This window comes from Lycium ferocissimum, chromosome 9 (assembly GCF_029784015.1).
Source record: "Lycium ferocissimum isolate CSIRO_LF1 chromosome 9, AGI_CSIRO_Lferr_CH_V1, whole genome shotgun sequence".
Taxonomy (NCBI): Eukaryota; Viridiplantae; Streptophyta; class Magnoliopsida; order Solanales; family Solanaceae; genus Lycium; species Lycium ferocissimum.
This window is the reverse complement of record NC_081350.1, coordinates 59519692-59529413: the sequence shown is the minus strand read 5'-3', so window position 1 is coordinate 59529413 and position 9722 is coordinate 59519692. Positions and strand designations below refer to the sequence as shown.

The 9722-nt window shown below is 34.6% G+C and overlaps 1 pseudogene; it reads left to right on the top strand.

Annotated features, from left to right (window-relative positions):
• The first annotated feature begins 267 nt into the window (after window positions 1-267).
• On the top strand, window positions 268-9460 carry LOC132032120 (terpene synthase 17-like; annotated as a pseudogene).
• Window positions 9461-9722: the final 262 nt, after the last annotated feature.

Here is a 9722-nt window from a genome sequence, read left to right as displayed (position 1 = left end):
GGAATTAGTTGGAGTCATTGCTGTTGGGCGAGGAAAGGAAAAAAAAAAAAAAAACAAACGCCCAGAGAAAAAAAATGTTGTGAAGGTTTTTAGGCTCTTGATACCATATGTAACATTACTGTTGAAGAGAAGTATATCACTTTATTAATATGAATGTGTATTTATACAAGAAAGCAACATCAGATAAGGAAAGAAATAACTAATAAAGAATTGTGATCTTCTCCTAGTCATAATAGAAAACTAAATCACTGATGGAGATACTAAGATATGGAAGATCAATCAAGATATTCTAGTATCAATCAAAAGTTATCACTAATAGCACTAACTCATGATGTTTGTTCAATTTTTGGTTCATTTCTTTTACAAAACACCGTTTGTAACTCTTTCAACAGGAGAATTAAGCTAAAAAAAAAGGAGTTGCGCACTCAAACCATTGCGGTTGAGGTTATTACACGTCGCTCTAGCAATCATCATCCTACTGTTTTGGGGAGACCATTTTCTTGCCTATGTTGATCTCTCAGTAAATATTCTTTACATTGTCAGTGCATAGAACAAACTCATGTAACTTTTAAATAAATTATGGATTCACGACAATGACAGAACGTCTTGAATAATCGACTCATTTGCTAAGCAGAGTCTCAGGAGATCTTCCCTCTTTGCCTTCAATTACATCAAAAAACAACTTGTAAACTTTATTATCATTCGTCCTTCATTGGTTGTCTCCAGATTTCATTATCAAGAAATGTATCCATGGCTTCTTGTACTAATTTCTCCTGGCTTAGATCTACTTATTGTTAATACATCGGTAAGTAACATATTCCGAAATGTACTCATGTAGGGAGCCAATGAGATGGAAGAGAAGCAACATGAAGACCTAAAAGAAGAAGTGAGGAAATTGCTAGTGAAAGCTTCTTCAAAATCCTTGCAAAAGCTTGATCTGATTAACACAATCCAACGCCTTGGAGTAGCTTATCATTTTGAACCTGAGATTGAGGATTCATTGAGTTACTTCTATGCCCGTTACGACGAATGGATTGGTGAAGTTGATGGCAGTGGCCTTCATTCTGTTGCTCTTAGCTTTCGATTACTTAGGCAAAAAGGTTACTATGTCTCATGTGATAAGTATTCCGACGTCACAATTATTATTTTCTTATTTACGTGTCTAGCTAAATAATATTTTTTTAGAAATACGTAACTATACAATGGGCATATATCGCTTAAAAATAATAGAAAGTAACTATCAATTTGAGCACAACGTAAATCCTTAAAGGTACTATAATTCCCGATCCAAACTCAGTAACAAAAATTAAATTGTGACAATAGATCGAAACTGCTTGCGTAGACTTTTGACACGTTTTTGGATAATATTTTGAAACAGATGCTTTTAGAAAGTTCACTGATGACCAAGGAAATTTCAACAAAGCATTTGTTAGCGATGTGTTTTATGAGGCAGCACAATTCAGAGTACATGGTGAACAAATTCTGGATGAAGCAGTGAATTTCACCACCACGCAATTGAAACTAATTTTGCCAAAATTGAGTAACTCCCTTGCACAACAAATCAGTAGTGCATTGAAGTTTCCAATCAGAAATGCTATAGTGAGGGTAGAAACGTGGACTACATATCATTTTACCAAGAAAATGAATCACGCAATGAAGTGTTACTAAACTTTGCCAAATTGAATATCAACATCTTGCAAAGGTTGCATAAAAAGGAGCTATGTGATGTCACTAGGTAATTGGCAAGCTAGACATTCACCTATACACCTAGCCTTACAACACCGAAGTTTAATTTTGAAGTACTGCTGAAATATTTAAAAAGTTGTCAGAGAAATATTTCAAGTAAAATAATAGTAATATTTACTCGTAATTAATAAGTAAAATAATAGTGATATTTACTCGTAATTAATGTTCAATTTTTTTTTTTTTGAAGTAAATTTCATTTCCAACCGCAATTTATGTTGACTATATAAAAGTGCGCTCTCTCTAACAACTTAAGTTCTTAGATGAGATAGTCACAAACTTCAATATGGTATACCAAGAAAGCAAATTAAGATCACAAGTTCAATCTACTGTCACTCATTATCAAAAGAGTTTCACATGCTTGACCCATGCAACAGAATCAAGCCAGCACGTGAGAGGGTGTGTTGAAAATATAATTTAATACTTTAGATGAGATGATCACACACTTCAATAACTTTTACTTTTACTTTCAAATATATACATATATATTTATATTTGTCCAAAGCCCTACTAAAGCAACAAAAATGTGTTGTTCCAATTTGCCATTTTAGGTGGTGGAAAGAATTGGAAATCGTGAAGACATTACCTACTTTTACTTTCAAATATATATATATATATTTATATTTGTCCAAAGCCCTACTAAAGCAACAAAAATGTGTTGTTCCAATTTGCCATTTTAGGTGGTGGAAAGAATTGGAAATCGTGAAGACATTACCTTATGCAAGAGACAGAGTGGTTGAGGTATACTTTTTGAGTTTAGGTGTCTACTTTGAGCCCCAGTATCGCATTGCTAGGAAAATATTAACAAAAGTTTCATGCTTATGTTCTACTATGGATGACACTTTATGCACCTATGGTACAATAGATGAACTTACTCTCCTCACAGAGGCAATTGAAAGGTAATTTTTTTTGTCACATTATTGATAGCTTACAACGTTTTTATATTCCAGAATTTGAAAGAATTAATAAGGATTTTATTAATGCTATTTTACTCGAGAATGTAATTTGACTGAAATTGACAGTGTTCGTCATTTATGCGGGTGGAACATTGACGCTTCACAACAATTACCACCGTTTATGAAGATTATTTACCGTGCTCTTTTAGATGTTTACAATGAAATAGAGAAAAGAGTTGACAAATGAAAACAAGTCACTTTTGATCGACTATTCCATAGCTGAGTTAGTAAAACATTAATAGTTATATACATTGTCAATGTAGGAAATTTTAACACCAATAAATCACTTTTATTTTTTATAACAGGTAACCTATTTTATTTTCAAGATTATAAATCCTACATTTTAAGGAAACTTATCGATAACCTGATTGTACAAATTAAAAATTCCTTAACTGATAGTGTATAATCATAACTTAAACTCATAATAAAATAGCAAACAATTACTTAACTAATCAACACCAATCATTACGAAAAATCAAGAATTAGCATCTGTTACTCCCTCCGGATAAAAAAGAGTGTCCACTTAGTTTTTTTTTCTTGGGTCAAAAAGAGTGTTCACTTATCCAATAAAAAAAGAATTAATGTTATTTTTCCAGATTTGTGCCTATTAAGTGCTCTGTGACCAAATCCCAATATCTATTTAATTAGGGACAGTTTAGTCAAATTACCTACTCCCTCCGTCCCAAAAAGATTGTCTTCCTTTCCTTATTAGTTTGTCCCAAAAAGATTGGCACTTTTCTATATTTAGAAATATTTTAACTTTATGAGATGATTTACCTGACCACACAAATATCTAAGGCTTGTTTTGGACCACACATTTCAAAAGTCTTCCTCATTTCTTAAACTCTGTGCCAAGTCAAACTAAGACAATTTTTTTTGGGACGGAGGGAGTATTTGTTACACCTTGGAGTTTTGTGTCGCTCGCATTATGAACGTGCCAATGTAACCTAGAGTGGATATGAAGCCCTTATAAGTTAAAAGGGATGATGGAGGATTCTAATTAAGATTCCAAAGGCATTTGAGGTAAAAGAAACAAGTTCGGCGGAGGAGCTTAAGGTTGAACCATGTTTTGGGAGTTTAGTATCATTTGAGCTATGCTTTGCCTAGCATCACCTTGAGGAAGAGATATAAGGTCCCTTAGATGGTTAATGAAGTTCTGGACAAGTGTCAAGGAGGTTCCATAAGGATTGGAGATCAAACGAACCGAAAGGATCGCATTTTCGCAAAGCCAGGAGAAAGTGGGCAGTATGCGGTCGCACACTCAATGTGCTGACCCGCACACTGGGCGCCAACTTGCCAGAATGGTTGGCCTTTCTGCCTAGGCCGAGGGGGAGTGTGCGGCCGTACACTCAGTGTGCTGAGCCGCATACGCTTTGCCAAGTTGGTCGGGGTGTATTTTGACCACTTTTTTAAAACATTCATTTCCACCTTCTCTCACTTATTTCCTTACCTTTTTAGAGTCCTCTTGAGAGCATTTGAAGGTTCTAAAACCCTTCCCACCCTTCCATATCATCAAGAGAGAAGATCAACATCAAGAGCTTAAGGTAATCCATGGAAGGTGAAGTTTCTTGCTCCTCTTCAAAGTTGTGTTGAATGTGAGCTTGGAGGAAGTTGAGCGAAGTTATTTTATTATGAGGTATGTTCTTCATCTTATTCTTATGGATGTTATTGTTGTTGTTTGGGAGCTGTTTCGCCATTTGGTGGAAGTTGATGATATAGGGGAAATGTTGCCCAAATCTCGTCAATTTGTTAACCATGCTAGTGTGAACTTAAGAGTGTTTCTTTTAGACTTAACTATAGTGTAATTCCTCTTGAATGTAGACTTGCGATTTGGAAGGAGGACGTTAAGTGATTAAAGAGTCGTTAAGGTATGTTAAGGCTTTTTCCTTCTTCATTTTGGCATGATCTCCTGAAATGAGCCAACAAGCGAGTAAACGAGCTTCCATATTACTCTACTCTTGCAAAGAGCTTAGGCACCGAAGACTTTGATATTCATGTACCTCGTTGTGATTGTTCCTTCTGTTCATGGGTCCAGTTTTATGTATACAGTTTATTCACGCATTACATTCATTCATATATGCATATTGACCCGTGACCAGAAGGCATTATATACGCAAGTATTATATGTATATGGGGTATGGGAAATGAACAGGCGTTATATACGCATTACCACCTGATCAGCTGGTGCACCATAATAATGATATAAGGATCGGGCTACACGTACCACAACAATGTATATGATGATGATGGCCGCCGAGAGGCCGATATGATATGATGGGAGGCCCACAGAGGCTTAACAGGCGTTATATATGCATATACATACGTACGACCTACATTGTTAGGCATGAGCATGATTATCGTTGAGAGTACACAGATTATATGCCCACAGAGGCATTTTCAGTTATACATATATATGCATGCTTGCAGATACTGGTTCATACAAATCTATGTGGACAGTCAGTGATATTTGAGTTTCAGATTCAGTTCATGATTCTTATGCTTTTGCTACTCTTATGCTTTACATACTCAGTACATTATCCGTACTGACTCCCCGTTGCTCGGGGGGCTGCGTTCATGCCCGCAGGTTCAGGTAGACCGACAGGTGGTCCAGCTTAGTAGGACCTGCATCCAAAGTTAGTCAAGACAACTCTATTGATCCGAAGTCGTTGTAGATATTTTTAGTATCACCCAGCCTTTTGAGATGTACATGCATATGGGTATGACGGGGGCCGTCCCGTCCTTTCTCTGACTTCCATTCCGGTAGAGGTCCGTAGAACGGTTGTATGTATTAGTCAAACGATGTAGCCTTGTCGGCTTATTCTTTTGAGTACGATATATGTGACACAGGGCTTGCACTACTCTTTCGGATGTTTATGTATATACAGATTGTGCAGAGTCCATGATGTCACCCATTTATGAGACAGTATTAGATCAGTTTCAGTTACTTGTGGGCCCTTTATGTTCAGTAAGGTTCAGATTAGAGTAAAGGGGTGTTTGGTTGCTAGAGGTCAGACACTCATCACGACTCATCGGTTTGGGTCGTGACAGTATTTTTTTCTAGGAGTTAGTATTTTTTTAAGGGGTGTGCAAAATGGCTAAGTGGACACTCTTTTTGATCCCGAGGGAGTAGTAAATAGCCCACCGTAGCTTATAGGATTTTTTGATAATCTGTCGCATAATAGTACTTGCTAGTAGCGGATTTTGCTATTCAGTGATGAAATTTGTTTACCGCTAATTCCTCTTTTTTGTAGTAAACAATGATAACTACGTCTTATTTCCAAACAAGTTGAGATCGACTATATGAACATAGATTATTCACGTCGCTCCATTGAAGTTCATCTCAAGCCAATATTATAACGGATTAATCAGATTAATAAATTAATTAGGAGAATTTACGAAGTTTTTTTTTTGGTTATTTGATCTTTTAGATGAAAAAGATGTTACGGACTTTCTTGCAAGAGGCAAAATGGTTGATGGAATACATGTATAGATAGCGAAAGTAAATATCCAGGATCGAACTTGCATGCAATATAGACAACAAACAATCATAGATTTTAATCAAACATAAAATCGATACTTATCTCTTGAAGAGTGACCGCAACCGAAAACCGAACCTTCAAGCAGGAGCAAATAACATCCACGCGATTGTCTTCCAGTTCCACGGTCTTCTACCGTGTAACCCGAATAATACCAGAATCTGCGAAATTAGTGTGGGCGAATTTCTCTGGAAAAAGTGTAGAAACTTATATTAACCTTGGCCTCCTTATGGAGCTAGACACTTTATATAACTACAGGTTTTAGGGTTTAAACCATTTTCCCAAACTGCTAGGTGTTTCTTTTCCACCAAGAAATCAGATCCCATTTAATTTTTTATTATTTGGGCACAGTAGGGACCACATAATTTAATTAACGAGGCTTCCTATTATGGAATTAATTCAAAATATCTGAATTAATCTTAATATAATAAATTACGAATTATTCCACTAAAAAATCTTAACTGCACTCCTCAGTTGAATTTTGAAATTTTTCATTAAATCTTATTTAACTACCCCTGTTAAGATTACAGATACCAATCAATTAAATTAAATTACTGACAATTTAATTCATTGACTAATTAAATCCTTTATATTTCAGTTTAACTTATATCATTTGACGGATACAAAATCCACCACAAGACTTATAAGCATCCATAAAAGGGGTATCACACTACCAGAAAAACACCATTTTCCGACTAGTAATTCTGAATACAAAATAGTAGTACGAATCTTATCTACTTTTCCGACTACAGTAGTCGGAAAACCAAAAAAAAGAATTTATTCCGATTCTTGTAGTCGTAAAAGTCATACGTTCAAAATTACAAATGTACTATCTACAGGAAGAAAAGATGTAATAGGTTCATTTCTTAGTAGATTGATACAGAGATTAGTCAATTGAAACCTTGATTACGTTTAATTATTAGACTTGATTGTTGTGGTTGTTTTTAGCTACTTAGGCTTGATTTGAATGGTTATATATTAGCTACTTAGACTTGATTGAATGGGGTTTTAATGTTTGATTTTTCTTTTATTGTTTAATGCTTTAATTATTTGAATTCTATGAAGTTTGATTGGTTGGTATTGATGTTTGGCTTGGGTTCTTAGATTTTGGTTGTTGTTTTTGTTATTTGGCAGATGGAGTAGATAAAAAAACAACAATTTTTGTTAAAAAAATAATGCAGTTTTCCGACTACCCTAGTCGGAAAATTAATAAAATATTTTTTTAATTATAAAAATATTCTGACTACAGTAGTCAGAAATATTTATAATAATAAATAATTATTTTATTAAATTTCTGACTATGGTAGTCGAAAATTTGACTGTTTTCTAGTCGTTTGGTAATTTAAATTGTCCGGCCACTGGCGTCGGAAAGTTCCGACTACAGTAATGGAAAACTATTTTCCAACGTGCGTTTTCCTGACTACTCAAAAATGGTCGGAAAGTAGTCGGAAAACTCTATTTTCCGACTACTTTCTGACTGTTTTGGTAGTCGGAAAAATGCGATTTTCTGGTAGTGTCATCAATCTCAAAATCGAGACATAGATTCTATCAACTAATTATTATTTCACGAATGTATCTTGCCTTTATCCAATTTACCAGGAATACATAGACCCGCAATTGAGTCGTACCTTTTAATAAATCAAACTAATGAACCAATCACATTGATCGTAATAATTATATCAAGATTAAGAGTATAAGTACATTTAATGAACTAGAGAAGTTGTTTTATATATTCAGTACAAAAAACACTTATCTCTATTTGGTCCGTTCAATACATACAAACTGTACTAGCACAAGAAGTCAGAACTATACAGTTCCTATATTGAAGATAATTATATTTAATCTTGTGCTAAAATCATACCGATAGCTTTGTCTAATTTCCATCTTAGGTTGTGAACGTAAAACTTTATACTTATAAGAACTGATGATTTAATTTTCCGTGTATTGATCTATACACTAAATCATCTACTATATAAGTAAAAGACACACATACGAATACATGATTTATTTAAATCATTATTAAAAATTGAATAAACCATTATTCTATAATAAATACTATATCCAAACACATGGTTAATAGTATATATCCCAACATTCTCTCACTTAAACTTTTAACCATGACAATTTCCAGAATATACCATATCTAAAACTGATATATACCCCAACAATGGTATCATGGGAAGAAAATGCCAACTATGGAGCAGTATGTGAAGAATGGAATACCATCAAGCACTTGCCAATTGCTTGCAACTACCTCTTGGCTAGGCATGGGAGAGGTAGCGACTAAGGATGCATTTGATTGGATAGCAACTGAACCTCTAATACTTGTTGCTTCCAGTATCATTGCAAGATTACTCAATGATCTTGTTTCACATGAGGTCTCAGGTATATATATGATATACAAAAAATTGGATTTAATTTATCTACACCAGCAATTATGTAAACATTTCTATAATATCAGTGTATATATTAACCTGTTACAGTAATAGTTACCTAATTTTCTAGGTTACTTAAAATCATGGTGTAAAACAACTAGGAAAAGAAAGTTGCTTTTCACGTGGTGGTCAGGCTGTTATTCTATTTGACTTGGTCTTAAGTTGAGCCGTTCAGGAACAAGCGCATCGCCTGTACGGGGATGATTGTATCGTCCATACTGTACACTATGAGTGTACAAAATTTAATAAGTTTGACAAAATTTATCGTACAAATAATAGCTTAAGGATTAGGATTAGTGGCAGAGGCAGTATTTCAACAAGGGAGTTCAACATCAATATATTATATGTACAAAAGATGAATTGACCTTGTATATACTGTTAGATTTTCTAGCGATGAACCCCTACCGCCCTCTAGCTTTGCAGTTATTAGGATATATCTCATGCCATTTAATATGAAGTAATTTTGTCTATTATATTGTTTGTTCATTTGTATTGTGGATGCAGATAGAACAGGAAAGAGGAGATGCAACTTCTGGTATCGAGTGTTACATGAATGAATATGGAGTCACAAAGGAAGAAGCACACACGGAGATGAGGAAAATAATAGAGAATTGTTGGAAGGATTTAATTCAAGAATACCTCAAACCCGCAGTCGTCATACCAAAGGTTTTGCTCGTGTGTAATCAACCTTACAAGGGTGGCGGAGTTCATGTATAAAGATGGAGATGCTTGTTCCAAAAATAACTTGAAAGATGTCATTTCTATGGGGCTAGTTGATCCTAGAGTTTAACTAATATCCACCTGACGGTGTATATTTATTTTTACACGATCAGATAATTTTGAAGCCTATTACATGTAAGTTGTTAGGTATTTATAATTTTAAATATTTAAATTAAATCATAAAAAAGGAAAATAGTAATAGAAGGAAACTTGGACGATAATCTATTCTACCCAAATGATGATCTTGTTTACCAAAAATACAGAGGAGGGTCGTCTTCGTTGTCATCGATTGGTTTAGGTATTATGTTTCTTCAACACCATGTAAACAATCA